General features: G+C 38.5%; 1 protein-coding gene and 1 long non-coding RNA gene across 6 annotated transcripts in view; both read right to left on the bottom strand.

Moving 5' to 3' along the window:
- Window positions 1-25,491, bottom strand: part of TTC28 (tetratricopeptide repeat domain 28) — a 718,240-nt gene that overhangs the window by 387,509 nt on the left and 305,240 nt on the right. The gene's annotated exons all lie outside the window — the stretch shown is intronic.
- On the bottom strand, window positions 2,752-24,765 carry LOC144331864 (uncharacterized). The gene is made up of 2 exons (XR_013399430.1): window positions 22,153-24,765; window positions 2,752-3,989 (listed from the first exon to the last, which is right to left on the bottom strand). It is a non-coding gene; the product is annotated as an uncharacterized LOC144331864 (long non-coding RNA).

Below are 25,491 nucleotides of genomic sequence, written 5' to 3'. Positions count from 1 at the left end.
TGTAAGCAGAGGTGCCATCATTCAGGTATTGTTGTTTCATTTGTAGGGCAAAGGTGAGTAGATTCAGCATAATTCTTAAAGGCCCTAGGATTTTCAGAATGGTGAATAAAATGACTTAAAGTCACCAGCAGCATTAGACTGTAACAAGAGAGTTAGCCCATTCTTTGAAGCCAGGCATTGACTTCTCCTCTCTAGCCATGAAAGTCCTAGATGGCTTCTTTTCCAATAGAAGGCTGTTACGCTTAAATTGAAAATCTATTGCTTGGTCTAGCCACCTTCATCAATGATCTTAACTAGATCTTCTGGATAATTTGCTGCAGCTTCTACATCAGCAGTTAATATTTCATCTCACACTTTTATGTTTTAGAGACAGTTTTTTTCCTTAAACCTCATAAACAAACTTCTGCTTGCTTTTAACTTTTCTTTTGCAGCTTCTTCACCGCTCTCAGACTTCATAGAACTGAATAGAGTTATGGCTTTGCTCTAAATTAGACTTTGGCTTAAGGGAATGTTGTCGCTGGTTTGATCTCTATCCAGATCACTAAAACTCTCCATATCAGCAATAAGGCTGTTTCGCTTTCTTATTCCTGTGTTCACCAGAGTAGCACTTTGAATTTCCTTTGAGAACTCTTCCTTTGCATTCATAACTTGGCTGTTCAGTGCAAGAGGCGTAGCTTTTAGCCTGTCTTGGCTTTTGTCCTATCTCAGCTTTTGACCTGCCTTCCTCACTAAGCATAATCATTTCTAGCTTTTGATTTAAAGTGAGAGATGTACAACTCTTTCTTTCACTTGAACACTTAGAGGCCATTATAGGGTTATTACTTGGCTTTATTTCAATATTGTGTGTCTCAGGCAATAGAGAGGCCTGAGAAGAAGGAGAGAGACAGGGGAATGGCCGGTTGGTGGAGTAGTCAGAACACAAAACATGTATTGATTAAGTTTGCCATCTTCTGTAGGCCTCTTGGTATCCCAAAACAATTACAATAGTAACATGAAAGATCACTGATTGTAGCTCACCATAACAGATATAATAATAATGAAAAAGTTTGAAATTGTGAGAGTTACCAAAATGTGACACAGAGACACTAGGTGATCAATGTTGGAAAAATGGTGCCAATAGACTTGCTTCATGCAGGGTTGTCACAAAACTTCAATTTGTAAAAAATGCAGTGTCTGCAAAGTACAATAAAGTGCAATAAAACAAAGTATGCCTGTACAATCAGTCATTTCATGGCCTTTTTTTCCCAATTTTGAATATCAGCTAAATTATCGCACCAGAGTTGTTCATGTGTGCTGATGATAAAAGAAAATTAATGTTTCTGTGTTTCAGATTTACTATTGTTGTCTTAGAAGGATACCCTTGTACTCAGCTTTGAGAATGTTGTACTTTGCTTTTGAAACAACCAAAGAAAATAACTTTAAAGTAAAAGCAACTGCCATTCCAAAGTATCTTTTATTAAAGCCTTATAAAATATTAAATTTGTGTAAAAATAATATTCTAATTAATGTTTCAAGATAGGTTTATTGCAGGCTATCAAGGAAGTAGGTCTCCTGATTTCAAGTGCCTTGTTCACAGTGTTCTACCCAGGATCCCAGAGGAAGCTGCAGCCTTAGTTAAGTGAGCAGGATTCTAGCACTGTGCTCTGCCTCTCTTCTCTGTTTGCATCTAAGCAGGCCCTTTTTAATCTGTTTTTTTTATGTTGGAATTCTGGTTGAGATTCTGTTTGAAGAAAGATCTTGGCTGCTTCAAGATGATGATGATGATAAAGACAAAAGGAGGGAGAGAGAGAGAAGGAGGAGAAGAGAGGGGAGAGGGAAAGAAGAGAGGTAAATGCTTTGGTTTAGTACTCAGATATTTTAGAATGAGACCTGACTCTGCAAGCTCCATGTCTTCTTGGATAAATGACGCCTGGGCCTTGATTTTCTCTTCTGTTAATTAGAGGTGTGGCGGGGTGGGGTGGGGTGGGGTGGGGTAGGGAAGGTTTAAAGTAGATTATCTCAAGGTGTATGGTATTTCTTTAATGTCATGTATATTGTTTGGAATGGAGCTGTCTGAGCCCTGTGCCCTGACCCTGCCACTCTCACATCCCCAGGCCAAATGGTATTGTGAAGAGTTATCTAATCCTGACTTTGTTAAGAGGTCTTTCCTGTGTCTCAGAATTTCCTTGTGTTGATCAGTGCCCACTAGGGTAGCCTATTGTGATCTATAAACACCGCTTCTCTTGTTACCAACATGCACCTGCTTGACATTTGGCAGATGGTGCTTGGACTTACCATGAGCCAGGTTATGTTTCTTGATAAATATCCATATACTTACTACTTGTTACTTGACAACAGGTGAATGCCACTGAATCCAGAAAGGATTTTTCTTTTCTTCCAAATGTCTTTGATGTGAAGAAAAACTCTGAAGCATGTACAGAGGTATTTATTCTCTAACTTCAATAAAATATGTCTCATATGAAGAAAATGGATTATTGGATTTGGGCTAAGTGGATTATTAGATTAAGTTGGGTAGCTCTTTTCCTTGACCCAATCACTAAACCAATTTGCTTGATCAATTTAAAATTTGATTTGAGAGGCTATCACAGACAAAGGTTGTGTAAATGGCTGAGATACACGACTATAGTCAACAAAGCATTTTTTCTTCTGATGTGATTCTTATATGATACCTAAGGTAGATAGCCACTAGGGGTAATGGAAGAGGTTTTCTTAAAAAGTTTTTCATACTTCTTTTCTTTATTTGCTATTTAATTTTAGTTATTCCAACCCATATTCTAGAATTCAGTTCATAAACTTAAGCGTATTGATAGTTAAAAATTATGCCAAACTATTTTTACTCTTATAGTGGAGTATTCTTATTAATGACATAATCTCATTTTAAGACTTTTTACTAGTAATATCTTAGGAATTGATTTTGTTATTCAGTTCAGTAATTTTCTAGAGAAATAAGGGAACCAAAGTACTTCATAGGTAAGAGCCCATCCCCATATTACTTAACTGAAGACAGGAGATGTGAAGGTTATGTAGAAAAGGGAGGAGCAGGATAGTAAAGAAGGACAGAGCAAGGAGTAAGAACCCATTGGAAACTGAATGAAAGCCGCAAGTGAGGAGGGTCAGGAATCATAGTGGTCCTCATTCACCCACTGCCTGTAGCTCCTCCATTATAGACCAGTGGACACATGGGTACCTCAGGCTGAATGCAGACAATTGCTTCAAAATAGTAAGTTCCTTGGCATGAAATGTTTACTAAGTAGAAGAATGAATTTTGTGATATATGAGGGTATTACTGGCTTAGGACAAGGCTTTCTTTCCTAATTGAAGGTGCTTTGTGGGACTATTAGCTGATTCCTCTTGTGTTGCACTGCAAATTGCTGATTAACTGCTTTTATGTACGCAGAGCTGACATGTTGCCTCGTTTAGAAACAAACTGTAGTGCTCTAAGGAACTAGTCAGAAGTTCAAACTGACATTTAGAAATTGTAAACCCACAGACTTCATGACAAGTAATGCTGTCAGTTTAAATTATGGCTTTTCTACCTCGAGATGGATAAAAAGAGCTAGTAATAGAGCCTGTGACCAGTGTATTAGAGACAGATTCTGCTCTAGTGAGCTGAGAGATTGTGCTATTTGGATCTAACGTTCAGTTGCACTTCCTTTTCCTTGGATATTTTCTTGGTGATCAGCCAGTGTGAAGGGTCGATGCTGTGGATGGTTGTAACAAATGCATATTAGTGCAACCAAAAAATGCTCTATTCTTGCTTTCAGGGAGATTGTTTAATAACAAAGTTAGGGGGGCGGAGCAAGATGGCCAAATAGGAACAGCTCCAGTCTCCAACTCCCAGCGCGAGCGACACAGAAGACCGGTGATTTCTGCATTTTCTTTTTTTTTTTTTTTTTTGAGACGGAGTCTCGCTGTGTTGCCCGGGCTGGAGTGCAGTGGCCGGATCTCTGCTCACTGCAAGCTCCGCCTCCGGGGTTCCCGCCATTCTCCTGCCTCAGCCTCCCGAGTAGCTGGGACTACAGGCGCCCGCCATTTCGCCCGGCTATTTTTTTGTATTTTTTAGTAGAGACGGGGTTTCACCGTGTTCGCCAGGATGGTCTCGATCTCCTGACCTCGTGATCCAACCGTCTCGGCCTCCCAAAGTGCTGGGATTACAGGCTTGAGCCACCGCGCCCGTCCGATTTCTGCATTTTCAACTGAGGTACTGGGTTCATCTCACTGGGGAGTGCCAGACGATCCGTGCTGGTCAGCTGCTGCAGCCCGACCAGCCAGAGCTGAAGCAGGGCGAGGCATTGCCTCACCTGGGAAGCGCAAGGGGGAAGGGAATCCCTTTTCCTAGCCAGGGGAACTGAGACACACAACACCTGGAAAATCGGGTAACTCCCACCCCAATGCTGCGCTTTAAGCAAACAGGCACACCAGGAGATCATATCCCACACCTGGCCGGGAGGGTCCCACACCCACGGAGCCTCCCTCATTGCTAGCACAGCAGTCTGTCATCTACCGGCAAGGCAGCAGCGAGGCTGGGGGAGGGGCGCCTGCCATTGCTGAGGCTTAAGTAGGTAAACAAAGCTGCTGGGAAGCTCGAACTGGGTGGAGCTCACAGCAGCTCAAGGAAACCTGCCTGTCTCTGTAGACTCCACCTCTGGGGACAGGGCAATAACAAACACAGCCGAAACCTCTGCAGACACAAACGACTCTGTCTGACAGCTTTGAAGAGAGCAGTGGATCTCCCAACACGGAGGTTGAGATCTGAGAAGGGACAGACTCCCTGCTCAAGTGGGTCCCTGACCCCTGAGTAGCCTAACTGGGAGACATCCCCCACTAGGGGCAGTCTGACACCCCACACCTCACAGGGTGGAGTACACCCCTGAGAGGAAGCTTCCAAAGCAAGAATCAGACAGGTACACTCGCTGTTCAGAAATATTCTATCTTCTGCAGCCTCTGCTGCTGACACCCAGGCAAACAGGGTCTGGAGTGGACCTCAAGCAATCTCCAACAGACCTACAGCTGAGGGTCCTGACTGTTAGAAGGAAAACTATCAAAGAGGAAGGACACCTACACCAAAACCCCATCAGTACATCACCATCATCAAAGACCAGAGGCAGATAAAACCACAAAGATGGGGAAAAAGCAGGGCAGAAAAGCTGGAAATTCAAAAAATAAGAGCGCATCTCCCCCGGCAAAGGAGCGCAGCTCATCGCCAGCAACGGATCAAAGCTGGACGGAGAACGACTTTGACGAGATGAGAGAAGAAGGCTTCAGTCCATCAAATTTCTCAGAGCTAAAGGAGGAATTACGTACCCAGCGCAAAGAAACTAAAAATCTTGAAAAAAAAGTGGAAGAATTGATGGCTAGAGTAATTAATGCAGAGAAGGTCCTAAACGAAATGAAAGAGATGAAAACCATGACACGAGAAATACGTGACAAATGCACAAGCTTCAGTAACCGACTCGATCAACTGGAAGAAAGAGTATCTGCGATTGAGGATCAAATGAATGAAATGAAGCGAGAAGAGAAACCAAAAGAAAAAAGAAGAAAAAGAAATGAACAAAGCCTGCAAGAAGTATGGGATTATGTAAAAAGACCAAATCTACGTCTGATTGGGGTGCCTGAAAGTGAGGGGGAAAATGGAACCAAGTTGGAAAACGCTCTTCAGGATATCATCCAGGAGAACTTCCCCAACCTAGTAGGGCAGGCCAACATTCAAATCCAGGAAATACAGAGAACGCCACAAAGATACTCCTCGAGAAGAGCAACTCCAAGACACATAATTGCCAGATTCACCAAAGTTGAAATGAAGGAAAAAATCTTAAGGGCAGCCAGAGAGAAAGGTCGGGTTACCCACAAAGGGAAGCCCATCAGACTAACAGCAGATCTCTCGGCAGAAACTCTCCAAGCCAGAAGAGAGTGGGGGCCAATATTCAACATTCTTAAAGAAAAGAATTTTAAACCCAGAATTTCATATCCAGCCAAACTAAGTTTCATAAGTGAAGGAGAAATAAAATCCTTTACAGATAAGCAAATGCTTAGAGATTTTGTCACCACTAGGCCTGCCTTACAAGAGACCCTGAAGGAAGCACTAAACATGGAAAGGAACAACCGGTACCAGCCATTGCAAAAACATGCCAAAATGTAAAGACCATCGAGGCTAGGAAGAAACTGCATCAACTAACGAGCAAAATAACCAGTTAATATCATAATGGCAGGATCAAGTTCACACATAACAATCTTAACCTTAAATGTAAATGGACTAAATGCTCCAATTAAAAGACACAGACTGGCAAACTGGATAAAGAGTCAAGACCCATCAGTCTGCTGTATTCAGGAGACCCATCTCACACGCAGAGACATACATAGGCTCAAAATAAAGGGATAGAGGAAGATGTACCAAGCAAATGGAGAACAAAAAAAAGCGGGGGTTGCAATACTAGTCTCTGATAAAACAGACTTTAAACCATCAAAGATCAAAAGAGACAAAGAAGGCCATTACATAATGGTAAAGGGATCAATTCAACAGGAAGAGCTAACTATCCTAAATATATATGCACCCAATACAGGAGCACCCAGATTCATAAAGCAAGTCCTTAGAGACTTACAAAGAGACTTAGACTCCCATACAATAATAATGGGAGACTTCAACACTCCACTGTCAACATTAGACAGATCAACAAGACAGAAAGTTAACAAGGATATCCAGGAATTGAACTCATCTCTGCAGCAAGCAGACCTAATAGACATCTATAGAACTCTCCACCCCAAATCAACAGAATATACATTCTTCTCAGCACCACATCGTACTTACTCCAAAATCGACCACGTAATTGGAAGTAAAGCACTCCTCAGCAAATGTACAAGAACAGAAATTATAACAAACTGTCTCTCACACCACAGTGCAATCAAACTAGAACTCAGGACTAAGAAACTCAATCAAAACCGCTCAACTACATGGAAACTGAACAACCTGCTCCTGAATGACTACTGGGTACATAACGAAATGAAGGCAGAAATAAAGATGTTCTTTGAAACCAATGAGAACAAAGATACAACATACCAGAATCTCTGGGACACATTTAAAGCAGTGTGTAGAGGGAAATTTATAGCACTAAATGCCCACAAGAGAAAGCAGGAAAGATCTAAAATTGACACTCTAACATCGCAATTAAAAGAACTAGAGAAGCAAGAGCAAACACATTCGAAAGCTAGCAGAAGGCAAGAAATAACTAAGATCAGAGCAGAACTGAAGGAGATAGAGACACAAAAAACTCTCCAAAAAATCAATGAATCCAGGAGTTGGTTTTTTGAAAAGATCAACAAAATTGACAGACCACTAGCAAGACTAATAAAGAAGAAAAGAGAGAAGAATCAAATCGACGCAATTAAAAATGATAAAGGGGATATCACCACCGACCCCACAGAAATACAAACTACCATCAGAGAATACTATAAACACCTCTACGCAAATAAACTGGAAAATCTAGAAGAAATGGATAATTTCCTGGACACTTAAACTCTTCCAAGACTAAACCAGGAAGAAGTTGAATCCCTGAATAGACCAATAGCAAGCTCTGAAATTGAGGCAATAATTAATAGCCTACCAACCAAAAAAAGTCCAGGACCAGATGGATTCACAGCTGAATTCTACCAGAGGTACAAGGAGGAGCTGGTACCATTCCTTCTGAAACTATTCCAATCAACAGAAAAAGAGGGAATCCTCCCTAACTCATTTTATGAGGCCAACATCATCCTGATACCAAAGCCTGGCAGAGACACAACAAAAAAAGAGAATTTTAGAACAATATCCCTGATGAACATCGATGCAAAAATCCTCAATAAAATACTGGCAAACCGGATTCAGCAACACATCAAAAAGCTTATCCACCGTGATCAAGTGGGCTTCATCCCTGGGATGCAAGGCTGGTTCAACATTCGCAAATCAATAAACATAATCCAGCATATAAACAGAACCAAAGACAAGAACCACATGATTATCTCAATAGATGCAGAAAAGGCTTTTGACAAAATTCAACAGCCCTTCATGCTAAAAACGCTCAATAAATTCGGTATTGATGGAACGTACCTCAAAATAATAAGAGCTATTTATGACAAACCCACAGCCAATATCATACTGAATGGGCAAAAACTGGAAAAATTCCCTTAGAAAACTGGCACAAGACAGGGATGCCCTCTCTCACCACTCCTATTCAACATAGTGTTGGAAGTTCTGGCTAGGGCAATCAGGCAAGAGAAAGAAATCAAGGGTATTCAGTTAGGAAAAGAAGAAGTCAAACTGTCCCTGTTTGCAGATGACATGATTGTATATTTAGAAAACCCCATCGTCTCAGCCCAAAATCTCCTTAAGCTGATAAGCAACTTCAGCAAAGTCTCAGGATACAAAATTAATGTGCAAAAATCACAAGCATTCTTATACACCAGTAACAGACAAACAGAGAGCCAAATCAGGAATGAACTTCCATTCACAATTGCTTTAAGAGAATAAAATACCTAGGAATCCAACTTACAAGGGATGTAAAGGACCTCTTCAAGGAGAACTACAAACCACTGTTCAGTGAAATAAAAGAGGACACAAACAAATGGAAGAACATACCATGCTCATGGGTAAGAAGAATCAATATCGTGAAAATGGCCATACTGCCCAAGGTAATTTATAGATTCAATGCCATCCCCATCAAGCTACCAATGAGTTTCTTCACAGAATTGGAAAAAACTGCTTTAAAGTTCATATGGAACCAAAAAAGAGCCCGCATCTCCAAGACAATCCTAAGTCAAAAGAACAGAGCTGGAGGCAACACGCTACCTGACTTCAAACTATACTACAAGGCTACAGTAACCAAAACAGCATGGTACTGGTACCAAAACAGAGATATAGACCAATGGAACAGAACAGAGTCCTCAGAAATAATACCACACATCTACAGCCATCTGATCTTTGACAAACCTGAGAGAAACAAGAAATGGGGAAAGGATTCCCTATTTAATAAATGGTGCTGGGAAAATTGGCTAGCCATAAGTAGAAAGCTGAAACTGGATCCTTTCCTTACTCCTTATACGAAAATTAATTCAAGATGGATTAGAGACTTAAATGTTAGACCTAATACCATAAAAATCCTAGAGGAAAACCTAGGTAGTACCATTCAGGCCATAGGCATGGGCAAAGACTTCATGTCTAAAACACCAAAAGCAACGGCAGCAAAAGCCAAAATTGACAAATGGGATCTCATTAAACTAAAGAGCTTCTGCACAGCAAAAGAAACTACCATCAGAGTGAACAGGCAACCTACAGAATGGGAGAAAATTTTTGCAATCTACTCATCTGACAAAGGGCTAATATCCAGAACCTACAAAGAACTCAAACAAATTTACAAGAAAAAAACAAACAACCCCATCAAAAAGTGGGCAAAGGATATGAACAGACATTTCTCCAAAGAAGACATTCATACAGCCAACAGACACATGAAAAAATGCTCATCATCACTGGCCATCAGAGAAATGCAAATCTAAACCACAATGAGATACCATCTCACACCAGTTAGAATGGCGATCATTAAAAAGTCAGGAAACAACAGGTGCTGGAGAGGATGTGGAGAAATAGGAACACTTTTACACTGTTGGTGGGATTGTAAACTAGTTCAACCATTATGGAAAACAGTATGGTGATTCCTCAAGGATCTAGAACTAGATGTACCGTATGACCCAGCCATCCCATTACTGGGTATATACCCAAAGGATTATAAATCATGCTGCTATAAAGATACATGCACACGTATGTTTATTGCAGCACTATTCACAATAGCAAAGACTTGGAATCAACCCAAAGGTCCATCAGTGACAGATTGGATTAAGAAAATGTGGCACATATACACCATGGAATACTATGCAGCCATCAAAAAGGATGAGTTTGCGTCCTTTGTAGGGACATGGATGCAGCTGGAAACCATCATTCTTAGCAAACTATCACAAGAACAGAAAACCAAACACTGCATGTTCTCACTCATAGGTGGGAACTGAACAATGAGATCAGTTGGACTCAGGAAGGGGAACATCACACACCGGGGCCTATCATGGGGAGGGGGGAGGGGGGAGGGATTGCATCGGGAGTTATACCTGATGTAAATGACGAGTTGATGGGTGCAGCACACCAACATGGCACAAGTATACATATGTAACAAACCTGCACGTTATGCACATGTACCCTACAACTTAAAGTATAATAATAATAAATAAATTAAAAAATAAAAAAAATAAAAAAATAAATGAACTACACTCTCCAATCAAAAGACATAGAGAAGCTGAATGGATGAGTAAAAGAAGATGCAATGATCTGTTGCCTACAAGAAACACAATTCACCTATAAAGATACACACAGACTGAAAATAAAGAGATGGAAAAAGACATTCCATGCGAACATAAAAAAGACCAGGGTGAGCTACCTTTATATCAGACAAAATAGATTTCAATACAAAAACTGTAAGAAGAGGTAAAGAAGGTCATTATCTAATGGCAAAGGGGCCATTTCAGCAAGAGGATATAACAAGTGTAAATATATATGCACCCAACACCAAAGCACCAAGATACAAAAAGCAAATGTTATTAGAGCTAATGAGAGAGACCCCAATACAATCATAGCTGGTGACTTCAACATCCCACTTTGAGCAGTGGACAGATCTCCCAGACAAAAAAATCAACAAAGAAACATTGGACCTAATCTGCCCTATAGAACAAATAGATATAATAGATATTTACAGAACATTTCATTCCACAGCTACAGTGTACAAATTCTTCTCCTCAGCCCATAGGTCATTCTCAGGGATAGACCATATGTTAGGTCACAAAAGAAGTCTTAAGAAAATTCAAAAATTTGAAATAATATCAAGTATCTTCCCTGACCACAATGGAATAAAACTAGAAATCAACAAGAGTAACTTTAGAAACTATACAAACACATGAAAATTAAACAATATGCTCCTGAATGACCAATTGGTCAATGAAGAAATTAAGAAGGAAAATGAAAATTTTCTTGATGCAAATGATAATGCAAACATATCAAAACTTATGGGATATGGCAAAAGCAGTACTAAGGGAAATTTATGACTATAAGTGCCAACATCAAAAAGAAGAAAAACTTCGAATAAATAACCTAATGATGCATCTTAAATAACTAAAAAAGCAAGTGCAAACTGAACCCAAAATTAATAGAAGAAATAATGAAGATCAGAGCAGAAATAAATGAATTTAAAATGAAAAAAAAATACAATGAAACAAAAAGTTGGGTTTTTGAAAAGATAAACTAAATTGACAAACCTTTAGCCAGCTAAGAAAAAAAACAGAAGACTCAACTAAATAAAATCTGAAATGAAAAAGGAGATATTACAACCAATATCACAGAAATTCAAAGGATCATTAGAGGCTACAATGAACAACTATATGCCAATAAATAGGAAAATCCAGAAGAAATGGAAATTCCTAGACCTCTACAGCCTACCAAAATTAAGCCACTGAAGAAATTCAAAACCTGAACAGACCAATAACAAGTAATAAAATTAAAGCTGTAATAAAAAGCCTCCCATTAAAGAAAGGCCCGGCACTTGATGTCTTCACTGCTTAATTCTAACAAACATTTAAACAAGAACTAATACCAAATCTACTCAAACTGTTCCTAAAAATAGAGAAGGAGAGAATACATCCAAACTCATTTCATGAGGCCAGTATTACCCTGATTCCAAAACCAAAGACACATCAAAAAAAGAAAACTACAGGCCAATATCTCTGATAAATATTGATGCAAAAATCCTCAACAAAATACTAGCATATTGGATTCAACTATACATTACATACTGGATTCAACAATACATTAAAAAAATCACCATGACCAAGTGGGATTTAACCCAGAAGTCAATCAATGTGATACATCATATTAACAGAATGAAGGCCAAAACACATACGATCATTTCAATTGATGCTGGAAAAGCATTTGATAAAGTTCAACGTCCCTTCATGATAAAAACCCTCAAAAAACTCGGTATAGAAGGAACATGCCTCAACATAATAAAAGCCATATATGACAGACCCACAACTAGTATCATACTGAATGGAGAAAAACTGAAAGCCTTTCCTCTAAGATGTAGAATATGACAAGGTTGCCCACTTTTACCACTGTTATTCAACATAGTACTAGAAGTCCTAGCCAGAGCAATCAAACAAGAGAAAGAAATAAAGGGTATCCATCTAAAACAGAAAAAGACAAATTAGCCTTGTTTGCAGATGACATGATCTTATGTTTGGAAAAACCTAAAGACTCCACCAAAGGACTATTAGAACTGATAAACAAATTCAGTAAAGTACAGGATACAAAGTCAACATACAAAAATCAGTAGCATTTCTATATGCCAACAGCAAGCAATCTGAAAAAGAAATCAAAAAAGTAATCTCATTTACAATAGGCACAAATAAAATTAAATACCTAGGAATTACCCAAAGAAGTCAAAGATCTCTACAATGGAAACTATAAAACACTGATGAAAGAAATTGAAGACGACATCAAAACATGGAAAAATATTCCATGTTCATGGATTATAAGAATCAATATTGTTAAAATGTCCACAGTGCCCAAAGGAATCTACAGATTCGATGCAATCCCTATCAAAATGCCAATGGCATTCTTCATAGAAGTAGAAAAAACAATCCTAAAATTTATATGGACTCAGAAAAGGCCCAGAATAGCTGAAGCTATCCTGAGCAAAAAGAACAAAACTGAAGGAATCACATACCAGACTTCAAATTATACTATAGAGCTATAGCAACCAAAACAGCATGGTACTAGCATACAGACACACAGACCAATGGAACAGAATAGAGAACCCAGAAACAAATCCATATATCTACAGTGAACTCATTTTCAACAAAGGTGCCAAGAACATACACTGGGGGAAAGGGCAGTCTCATCAATAAATGATGCTGGTAAATCATTATTGACTATAGTCTCCCTGTTATATCACTAATGTGTGTCAACTACAGAAATCTTTGAGAAAGGTTATCCACTGAAAGATCAGTCATCATAACAAGTATTATAATTAGATTAGTAACAGATCATTCAAAAGAAAAGACTGGTGTTAAAATAGAAAGACTCTTTTCTTCATACAATCCACATACTTCAGAGCACTGGTCATGTTTTTAAAATGAACTGGCAGGTTCCTCAAAGATTCATGCTTCATTTAAAATATCTTTCATCAGCTTACAAAGAAATGTCAACACTACCAACTAGTTCATCTCCTTTCCTTAAATATAATAAAGGTTTACAGAAGTAAACAAAATCTAGAGAACAAGTTGAATTTGATGTCACCATTTATTTAAAGAAACTCCCTTTCTTTGAAGGATTCACACAGCATGGTGAAAACTACTATCTATAAAAAACTTTCAGAATAAATGTGTAAAATATATACATAAGAGTAATAGGAATATACAGTAGACACGAGATGAAATCATAGATATGCTTCATTTTACATTAAGACTGAATCCTATCTGTAAATTAAAATGTATCCCTTCTGTTCCGAATATGCTCTTTGCATAAATCCCACCCTCTATATCCAAACCCTGCCTTATCGCCTCCTCTGTGTACCAGGAAGCTAACCTGTACAGACAACTGCACTCTGTGGCTTTGGGTTGGGCTTAGCCAGTGGAAGGCACTGGCAAGAGTTAAGAATGCAATGGGACAGAGAGCTATCAAAGTATTTATTTCCCATCCCTTTCCCAATACCCCTCGCTCCCTCCCTGCCTCACTGCAATTATTTCAGTGGCTTCATTCCTCTGAAGCTACAGCTTCTATCACAGTCCTTCTTCAACAAGCTCTCATTAGACTTCAATCATACTATTTCCTCCTTTCTCCTTCTGACCTAGAGAAGGTGGTAACCGCTTCCTTGGTGGGTGAGCTAGTCCCAGATATCTTACCATCCTGTCAGTTTCCTTAACCCTGCCCAAACCTCTGTAAATAGCACCTTCATTATATTCTCCTCAGTTAAACCCCAAATTCCTACATACTGTATTTCTTTAAAGTGACATAATACCCATTATCATAGGCAAATGAACATTTTACATAAAAACTATTCTATATATTGTCCAATCTCATATTCTCCATCTATCTGAACACTCGCTGTAATACCAATGACTGAACATAGACCAATCTGCATGTATCACTATATTTATAATACTATATTTATCTGAAGACTTCCCTGAAAAAAAAAATTAAGACTTATCTCAGAAGAAAAGCAAAGATACAGAGAAGTAAAGACAGAAATAGTGAAAGAGAGGAGTACAGAGAGACAGATGGAGACACCCATGGTTCAAGAAACACAGAGAAAGAGAGAACTATAGAGAGAGGGGGGAGTAAGAGCAAAGGAACACTATAAATCCTTGCTTTTCAGTGCTGTCCCTGGCCCGGCAGCATTAGCGGTGCATGAGTTTGTTAGAAGGTGGAAACTCAGGCCTTGCCTCAGACCTAATGAATCAGAATCCAACTTTTAAAGAATATCCCCAGGTGATTCAGGTGCACTTTAAAGTTTGAGAAGCACTGACACTACAGTTAACTCAAGGTCATAGTAACCATTATTAAGCAGTGAAACTGTTGCTCCTACATACTAAGTCATGAGGTTCCAACACTTAGAAACCCAGGACACACTTCAACCTCAGGACAGGTAGCTTGCGTGTCTGTACAGATTCAACCTAACTATATTTGCTACCAGTTTTTTTCACAGTGGGGTCACATGTAAGGAGTTAGTAATAGAACCACTTGTTTCCATACAAATTTTCTTTCAAGAATTCAGAAAACAGATTGGCTAGGCATGGTGGCTTATGGCTGTAGTCTCAGCACTTTGGGAGGCTGAGGCGGGCAGATCGCTTGAGCTCAGGATCAGCCTGGGCAAAATGGTAAAACCTCAGTTGCACACACACACACACACACACACACACACACAAAATTAGCTGGGCTTGGTGGCACTTGCCTATAGTCCCAGCTATTGGGGAGGCTGAGGTGGGAGGATCACTTAAGCTAGGGAGGCAGAGGTTGCAGTAAGCCCAGATTGCACCACTGCACTCCAGCCTGGGCAACAGAGTGAGACCCTGTCTCAAAAAAAAAAAAAAAAAAAAGAGTTCAGAAAACAGACAAGACTGGGCAACATGGCAAAACCCCACCTTAACCAAAAAAAAAAAAAAAAAAATTTTTTTGAGACTGACTCTCACTCTGTTCCTCAGGCCACTGCTCTCTCAGCTCACTGCAACCTCCGCCTCCCGGGTTCAAGCGATTCTCTGCCTCAGCCTCCTGAATAGCTGGGATTACAGGCACCCATCACCATGCCTGGCTAATTTTTGTATTTTTAGTAGGGACGGGGTTTCACCGTCTTGGCCAGGCTGGTCTTGAACTCCCAACCTCGTGACCCACCCACCTCAGCCTCCCAAAGTGCTGGGATTACAGGTGAGAGCCACCACGCCCGGCCTCAAAAAAAAATTTTTTTTAAATTAGCCAGACATGGTGGTGTGTGCCTGTAGTCTCAGCTATTCAGGAGGCTAAGGTGGGAGGATTTCTTGATCCCAGAGTTTGAGGCTGCAGTGTGCTGTGATTGTGCCCATGCACTCCAGCCCGGACAACAGAACAAGACCCTGCTTCCCCCTACCATCTCCCCCCATTAAAAAAGAGAGTTCAGCAAACAGGAAACCTTCAACAATTATAGATGATAGATTTAATCAGGCAACTCTGAATTGATCATCCACAGTTGGAAAATTTCTGAACAGCTACTACTAAAAACATCTAATTTCCTCTTTAAAAAAATTTAAGAGGTAGTACCAATCCCATGATGACATATGTATTTAAGATATGCTGCATTTCAAATACAGAGTAAATATGTAGTAATTTCACTACAGGATATTTTTATTAAACAGCCAAGCTCATAATTACAGAATTTTCAGTGTAAAATTACTGCTGCTTTGAAACTGCAGCATTTCACTCACCCACATGGCAATGTTTTTCTTACCCTACAGTACCAGCCATGTTCCCTGAATCCTCCACCAGCTGCCATTTTCCCTCCCCACTTCCCTATTGTTCATGGTTTATCTTTTTTTTTTCAATTAGAAGGAAAGAAGTAGAAGACACTGATGTCTCTTTGTTCCATGATTATGCTCTTTGTTCTACACACTGGGTAACAATAACTGTTCCCAACTAAAGGGCCAGGTCAGGGACTCATAGACGCTGATGGTCAGCTTCTCCTTCTCCTTTCTTCTCAGTTAATCTCAGTGGCCCCTAACTCCACCAACATGGCCCAGCTAGCAAACATCTAATGTGGGGGAAAGCAGCAATATTTGTGCTATAGGGGAATAAACACCGAAGTCAGGAGAACGGGGCCATAAACTACACACTGACTGACCAAATGACTTTGGACAAATCATTTCCAAACCTAGAAATGCCTCCAACAGTAAAATGTGGTTAACTAAATCCCTTCCAGAACAGTATATGTTTCTAGCTGAAGCCTGCATTTAGCTGAACTCCTCTTTTCTTCTAATATATAGCAAAGGGATGAGGGGCAAAGAAGGCCATAACAGCAGGTTAGAGGAGCAAAAAGAGCAACAACAAGAGAGAATGAGAGAACAATGGATACTGGTGACCTCACCCCTAAAGATAACTTTATACCTTGGAAATATTGTCACATTATTCACTGGATCCTTTCATTTTTCAAATAAAAAATATTTAGCAAGCACGCCAGGTATTATGCCAGATGTTCAAGATAGAGAAGAGATAAAAATATAGGAAGGTTTTATTACTGTTTTTACAAATGTTAAAGAAAAAGACCCTGGAGTTTGGCTTTCATTTTTACTCCTTCAGATACTTTATGAGGCCCTTCATATGGTACACAAAAGTTTAATTTCTTACAAGCATCCAATGTTTTTTAAGAGATGAACAAATCAAGGGGAATATGCTAGGCTGCTTAGCTTATACAGTAACACTTACCATGCTAGGGGCTATTAGCAGAATTCATCTATTGGAGAAGAGATAGTGAAGATGATCAGAATCTACAGATTGCAACTGCATCTTCAAAACTACCACTGTTCAACATATGCACTCACTAGATATTTTAATTATGAGTAAGTACCATTTAATGTAGATTTATCATCTACAGTGATAGGTTTTGTAAACAAGCTTATTTAGTAGGTAATTATGAAGACTATAATCATTAGCTAAGAACATATATAAGAATACTACAAAATAACTATACTAAGTTTGTAGAGTGATGTGACCAAAACTATCTTCTGAAAATGACAGTAATCCTCTGTGAGTAATCACTGCCCCAAAGAAAGTTATCTCCCTGTAAGGATACTATAGTATAGGAAAAACCATAAAATAACGGTTAAGGTATTTTGTTTTGTTTTGCTTCTAAAAGCAAACATGGAAGAACAAAGCCATTTTCAAAATAAGGACTACTGTTCAAACAAAAAAAAAGGGAAATGTCCATCATTTGAAACATCCTGCCTCCCTTCTTTGCTTTAAATTCCATATAAGTTATTTTGAGCTTACTGCTTTGATCAGATTTAGCTGTAAGTAACTATATTTAGTCATAGACATCTGATCTATAAATAGAATCTACTAGAGGAATTACTATAACTTCCTTGAAATTGGCAAATAGCAATTCCATTTAATGTGATTCTAGGAAAGCTTTACACCAAAAAGAAAATGCAGTAAATTTACTTACAGAGAAGACATTTGCTTTCAAAATTACAATCTCTCAAGAGTAAATTTACACATCTACGTTTTGAAGAAAGAATTGTCATTTAACAGTATCTTAAACAAACATGTATTAATTACTTAATAATCACCCTCAATTTGGGGAAGTAAACAGTAACAGAAAAATTATGTTTTTCCTTTCATAGATATCATGTAAATAATACCTATATATTGAATGCTGGCCACTAAGTGAAATACAAAGATAAGGTTCCTCATTATCCTTGCCTTGAAAAAATATAAAGTCCATTGTTGGTGAACAGTATGTAAATGCAGACACAAATAAAATATTTCACTGGGAAGCAATATGGGTACTGTAAAGAACACTTAAACAGGAGTTCCCCAATCACTGATCTAGTTGTGGCTCTGTCATTTACCAGCTGCTTATCCTTGAGTTCATTGCTTCTCTTCTCTTCTCTGACTCTGTTTCCTCATTGGAAAATAGAGACAAAGATTCAGACATCAAATTCTATAAAGTAAAGTGATATATAAATATTATTTTGTTTGTTTGAGATGGAGTCTCGCTCTGTCACCCAGGCTGGAGTGCAGTGCGCACTATCTCGGCTCACTGCAACCTCCGCCTAGCAGGTTCAAGCAATTCTCCTGCCTCAGCCTCCAGAGTACCTGGGATTGCAGGCGCCTGCCACCATGCCCAGCTCATTTTTTTTTTTTTTTTGTATTTTTTAGTAGAGATGGGGTTTCACCATGTTGGCCAGGCTGGTCACGAATGCATATTAAAAAGAAAAGGTGCCAGGAACAGTAGCTCATGCCTGTAATCTAAGGAACTTGGCAGGCTGAGGCAAGAGGATCACTTGAGCCCAAGACTTCAAGGCTGCAGTGAGCTATGATCCTGGCACTGCACTCCAGCCTGGATGACAGAGCAAGACTCAAGACTCTAATTCCTTAAAATAAAAAAAATAATAAAAGAAGATGAAGAAGAAGAAAGAAGAGGCTACAAAAAAGAAAGGAAAGCATACCCTAGAAAGTTGGAGTTAGGGTCATTTCAGTTTTACATCTCCGAAATAAACTTTAATATAAGTAAAAATAATTACTACCATTTATTATGCTTGAACTATGTGACAGGCACTGTGCTGAAGGGCTTCATATGCACTAACTTATTTAATTCTCTGAACAACCCTATAAAGTATGTGGTGGCATCTCACTTGTAAAACTGAGGATTAGGAAGACAATAACTTTGCTGCAGATTAATAAAAAGGAAAGCAAGAACTTCAATCCAGACTGTGCTCCTAATTACTATACTATTCTGACTTACAACAACAACAAAATGGCTTTAGAGAAAATTACTGCCTTATACATGATTTAGAGTATTAAGATTCATGTTTTAGCCCTGGTAAAAGTAAATAATTAGGAGAGGGGAGGAAAGGGTTAAAAACATTTCCACTAATAGGTCTTGCTTTTTAATACTGCTGTGATGGCTAATTTTAGGTGTCAATTTGACAAGATTAAGGAATACCTAGAGAACTGTAAAGCATTACTTCTGGCTGTATCTGTGAGGGTGTTTCCAGAGAATATTGGCAGGTAAGTCAGTGGACTGAGTGGGGAAGATCTGCCCTCAATGTAGGTGAACCATACAATTGGCTGCAGACCTGGAGAGAACAAAAAGGGAAAGAAAAGGATTTTCTGTTTCTCTCCAGGAACTGGGATAGTCCCTTCCTTCTGTCCTAGGACATCAGAACTCTAGGTTCTACAGCCTTGGAACTCCAGAACTTACACCAATACCCCTTAGGTTCTCAGGCCTTTAGCCTTGGACTGAGTATTATTACACCATTGGCTGCCCTGGTTCTAAGGCTGGTTCAGACTTGGACTGAACTACACCACCAGCATCCCAGGGTCTCCAGCTTGCAGACTGCCTGTCGTGAGACTTCTTGGCCCCCATAATCTCATGAGCCAATTCCCCTAATAAATCCCTTCTTATCTATCTACCTACCTACCTACCTTTCTATCTACTATTGATTGTGTCTCCCTGGAGACCCTAATATAAACCACAGAAAGTAAGTCAGAATGAAATAAATTGGCCCCTGATCCTAGTTGCTCAGACTGGTGTAAACTATGCTCTCCTCTTTTTTGTGCCAAAAATATATTGAGCAACTAACATTTACTGAGCATTTAGCATGTGCCAGGAACTATACTAAGTGCTTTGTGTGTATTATCTTATTCAATCTTCACAAACTCAGAGTATTATCTTCATTTTATAGATGAGTAAACTTGAACATAAGGAGATTAAATAACTTACTTAAATTCTGCTTCTGGCCAAGACGGAGTAACAGGGCAAGATTAACATACCTAATAACTTAAACAACTATAAAATTCAGGAAAAATATTTTAAAAAATAAATATTCAGACATTGGACAAAGGGCAAGAAAGGACAATAATTTCTGAGAGGGGGGAAGAAAAGGGTAAGCCCTACCTCTAAGTGCACTGCCTAGAGAGTTTTCAGGCTCCAGCTCTGGGAAGGGGAAGCAAAGAAGAGCCCACTGGTCTTAGTTGGGAAGGCAGAGTTGAGAGCTCAGAGAAGCCAGAGTGCCTAGAGTTCACAAGGCAAAATACTGGAATAGAGACAGCTGCACTAAGGGAAAACTGTAGAGATCCTCAGAGAGTCCCCCCACCTGACGTCTTCAGCTGAGAACCATTCAGCACATCCAGGTGAGAAAACGACCCAAGGCTGAGGAAAGAAGCACCAGAAAGAAGCAGGCAGAACACTCTTCAGAGCTCACAGAAACAGTAATGGTCTTCTCACAAGCCAGAGTGAAAAAAATCTTGTCATACATAGGACATAATAAATTCTAAAGTAAAAACAAAAACCCATGTAATACATAGGACGTAATAGATTCTCAAGTTAAAAAAAATGTAATACACAGGACATAATAGATTCTAAAGTCAGAAAAAACCATGTAATACATAGGACTAGGACATAATATATTCTAAAGTAAAAAAAAAAAATCTTGTAATACATAAGACATAATATATTCTAAAGTAAAAAAAAAAACAAGTAATACATAGGACTAGGACATAATATATTCTAAAGTTAAAAAAAAAAAAAAAAAAAAACCTTGTAATACATAGGACATAATATACAGGAATTCCTGGGCTCAAGCAATCCTCCTACCTCAGCCTCCCTAGTTAAGATTACAGGCATGAGCCACCGCTTCTGGTGCCTTTTTTTTTCTTCTTAATATTCAACTTACTTTATAATATTTGTATATCACCTTATAGAATTTGATGTCTGAATCTTTGTCTCTATTTTCCCATGAGGAAACAGAGTCAGAGAAGAGAAGAAATGAACTCAAGGTTAAGCAGCTGTTAAATGACAGAGCCACAACTAGATCAGTGATTGGGGAGCTCCTGCTTAAGTGGTCTTTACACTACCCATATTGCTTCCCAGTGAAAACACTTCCCTGTATTCCCTCAATAGTGACGCAAAATTAACGTAGACCAAAGCCTACTCTGGTCCTATCTAACAAACATTAAAAGCAAGTCTCAAAAGGATCAAACCATTTCTAACTAACTTAACAGCAACAAAGCTCCACAATAAAATTCAAAAATATTTCATATACATAAGAATATTCAGCATCCAACAAGGTACAATTCACAATGTCTGGCAGGCATGCAAATAAGGAAAATAAAGCCCATAAAGAGAAGAATAAACCAATAAAAATGAAACTAGAAATGACATAGGTTAGTAGACAAGGATATTGTCTCCTAAAAGAGTTATTATAACAACATTGTATATGTTCAAGAAGCTAGAAAAAAACATGAGCATGGTAAGGAAAGATTGGAAGATATTTTTCAAAAAGACACAAAGCAATAGTCTAGATCTAAAAACACAATGTCTCACATTCAAAAATGCAGAGGGGGCCAGGTGAGGTGGCTCACACAATCCCAGAACCTTGGGAAGGCCAAGGTGGGCAGATTATTCAAGGCCAGGCGTTCAATACCAGCCTAGTCAACATGGCAAAACTTTGTCTCTACTAAAAAATACAAGAAAATTAGCCAGGCATGGTGGTACACACCTGTAATCTCAGCTACTTGGGAGGCTGAGTCATGAGAATAGCTTGGACCTGGGAGGCAGAGATTGCAGTGAGCCAAGATCACACCACTGCACTCCAGTCTAGGCGACAGAGTAAGACTCTGTCTCAAAAAAAAAAAAAAAAAGCCAAAAACTAGAAGAGCTGGGCACAGTGTCTCATGCCTGTAATCCCAGCACTATGGGAGGCCAAGGTGGTAGGATCTTTGAGCCAGAAGTTCGAGACCAGCCTGGGCAACATAGGGATACCCCATCTCTACAAAACAATTAGCCGGGCATGGTGGCATGAACCTCCCAGATACTAGGGTGGCTGAGGCAGGAGGATCGCCTGACCCCAGAGGTTGGGGCTACAATGAGTTATGACCGCCACCGCACTCCACCATGGTCAATAAAGCAAGACTGTATCCCCCCACCCCCACCAAAAAAAAAAAAAACAGAGAGGATAGGATTAATAGCAAATTAGAAACCAAAATAGATTAGTAGATTTGAAGATATACCAATTGAAACAATTTAAAATAAAACAAGACAGTGTTTCAATAGAGAACCAGCGAGCCGTGAGCACGTTCAAGCAGCCGAATATACAAGTAATTGAAGTCTCCAAAGGAGAAGAGAGACAGGAGAGAGCAAAAAAATATATTTGAGAAAATAAGACCTGAAAATGTTCTAGGTTTAATAAAAAACTGTTATTGTTTAAATAAAAATTAATAAAAACTATACCAAGACACATCATAATCAATTTTTTAAATACATTAATAAAGAAAAAATCTTAAAAGCAGCCAGAAAAAATACAGATTTTACAGAGAGAAAGCTAAAAATGACAGCTAACATCTAACGAGAAACAATATGAGACAAGTAGGTACAGCAACATCTCTACATTTCTGAAAGAAATCTCTAGACCTAGTGAAAATATCTTTCAAACATCTAAGCAAAAAATATGTATATAATTTCAGATATATAAAAGGTGATTTGGGAACCATGTGATGGTTCCTCGAAAATTAAAAATAGAGTTATCGTATGACCCAGCAATTCTACTTATGGGTGTATACCCAAAATAACTGGAAGCAGGGACTCAGATATATATTTGAATACCCTTGTTCAAAGCAGCCTTATTCACAATAATCAAAGGGTGGAAGCAACCCAAGTTTCTATTGAAGAATGCATAAACAAAATGTGATATATGCATATAATGGAATATTATTCAGTTTTCAAAAGAAAGGCAAATATGGCACACACTACAGCATAGATGAACCTTGAGGACATTATGCTAAGTGAAATGAGCTAGTCATAAAAAAGACAAATAGTGTATAATTCCACTTATAAGAGGTAGCTAGAATAGTCAAGTTCATAAAGACAGAAAGTAGAATGGTAGTTGCCAGAAGTTGAGGGGAGGGGGAAATGGAGAGTTGTTTAATGAGTACCAAGTTTCAGTTTTGCAAGATGAAGAGTTGTGGAGATTAGTGGCACAACAATGTGAATACACTTAACACTACTGAACTACACACTTAAAAATGGTTACAATGGTAAATTTTATGTTATGCGTATTTTATCACAATCGGAAATAAACAAAATAACAAGATTTTTTTAATGTGAAAGACTTCAACAACAGCAGACCTTCACTACAAGAAATGTTACAGAAAATACTGAAAAAATCATGTATCAGAAGCGATTAAAGGAGATACGACAATTAAATGCAATGTGGGATCCTGGATTACATCTTAGAACAGACCAAGGACATCCATGGGAAAACTAGAGAAATTTGTATGGGCTACAATTTAGTCAATAATATTGCATCTGTGTTAATTACACTATGCTTCTTCAAAATAACATTAAAGAAAGCCAGATGAAGGGTATACAGGAAATCTCTGTTCTAGTTTTGCAACATTTCTGTAAATCTAGTATTATTTCAAAATAAAAAGCTCAAAAAAGAAGAAGGAAGCCTGACTAGCATAGCACTTCCGATAAGAACTGAAAGCCCCACTGTTAATATAGGTGAATAAACTCCAAGCTGAGCACATTTTAGGTCTAACTCATAGGAGAGAGAAGCAATTGTGTTTAGTCTGTTTGTTTTAATTAAACAAGAATATACAGGATAATAAGGGCAACGGACAATGCTGGAAACTATTAAAACTCACAGCCTAATATAACAAAATCAAAAACATCTCTTTCTCAAAGCTCTGACACATGTGACAGTGAAACAAATCCCAAAATAAACCAACAAATGTAGGAATTTAAGTATATAAAACATGTCAGAGGAATTAAGAATAAGGAACATGCCAATAAAGGATTGGTTTGTGTAATTCTTATGTTGGGTGCAAAATCCAGTCTCTTACAATCAATCCTTTATGCTGATGAATAATAATTTTCTGGATCAATTTCCATAAGAAAAAAGCATGTTTTTTCTTCTACTGTTCCTGTCCATTGGCATGCAAGTATTTCAATCTGAAGAGGCAGTTTTATGGAACAGAAAAAGCATGAAACTGAAACTACTATTTGTTGATCAGCTACTCTGTTCCAGGTACTGTTCTAAATGCTTTATACATGGATTATCTGATAATCTATTTAATCCCCACAACAAACCTAAGCAGGATGTGCTATTATCACTATTTTCACAGAGGAGTGCTTGTCTTGGATCTTCCACTATGTCACTGGAAAAGTTTACACGAATCATAATGAATCATAACCTCTCTAGGACTTAGGAAATTAACCCCTATAAAATTTTACTTCTAGCATTTATTTTATGCCTGCTGTTTTGCCTTACCTACTATGAATTCCTACAGGAAGGGGCAGTATTTATCTTGGTATTAGACACATACATGTACTAGGTTTACAGTTGTTAAAAAAGAAAATGTTGGTGGGGAGGCTGAACTAGAAGAACAAGCCACTGAGGTTTCTTACATTTCCATCACATTCTCACAAAAAAAAAAAAAAAAAAAAAAAAAAAAAGTGTCAGGAGACCCAGTAGAAGGAATAGACTGGAAATGAGGAATTTGAGGTCTGCCCCCAGCTCCACTGATTGGCAGTTTGGCCTTAGGCAACTCAGATTTCTCTCTACTATTCCCAACCAGTCCAATAGAAATTATAATATCTGCCCTTGATTCATCAGATTATTGAGAGGAATGAATGAGCCTACCATAGGGGCTTCTTGCAAATCTAAAAGAGATAAAATGTGTGAAGCTCCTGGTATAAGATCAATGCCCAATGATAGCAGTTCCCTCCCTTCTAACAAGTATTGAAGGATGGAGCTGCCCTATTAGTAGATGGTGCCTTCCTGTCTGCTGCATTTTAGTAACCTGGCATTTTTGCTCTGATGATGTTTTTTGTGGTATCCTACAAATGTTAGTATAGAGAATGATTCATCATGTAAACTAAAATCACTGCTTGCAAGTAAATGCAAACTGCAAATTACAGGGAGAACAGAGGTTTAAAAATGTACTTTAAAATAATAAAAACTCAAGTGAAGTCACTTAATCTAGTATTTTATTGGAAATTGGACCAACTCCAATTCTCTTAAGGGTACCACAGTTTGGTAACCAGATGTTAATACTGTTTTTCTGCCAAAGAAAACTGCAAGATTTAAAGGGTATTTTTTCCTTTAAAAATTATGTTCTATTTATATTTCCAAAACATATATTTATCTGATAATCCAACAGATTAGAGTAAAACCTAA

This window comes from Macaca mulatta, chromosome 10 (assembly GCF_049350105.2).
Source record: "Macaca mulatta isolate MMU2019108-1 chromosome 10, T2T-MMU8v2.0, whole genome shotgun sequence".
NCBI classification, from domain to species: Eukaryota; Metazoa; Chordata; class Mammalia; order Primates; family Cercopithecidae; genus Macaca; species Macaca mulatta.
Note: the sequence above shows the minus strand (reverse complement) of the source record. Positions and strands in the feature narration are given on the sequence as shown.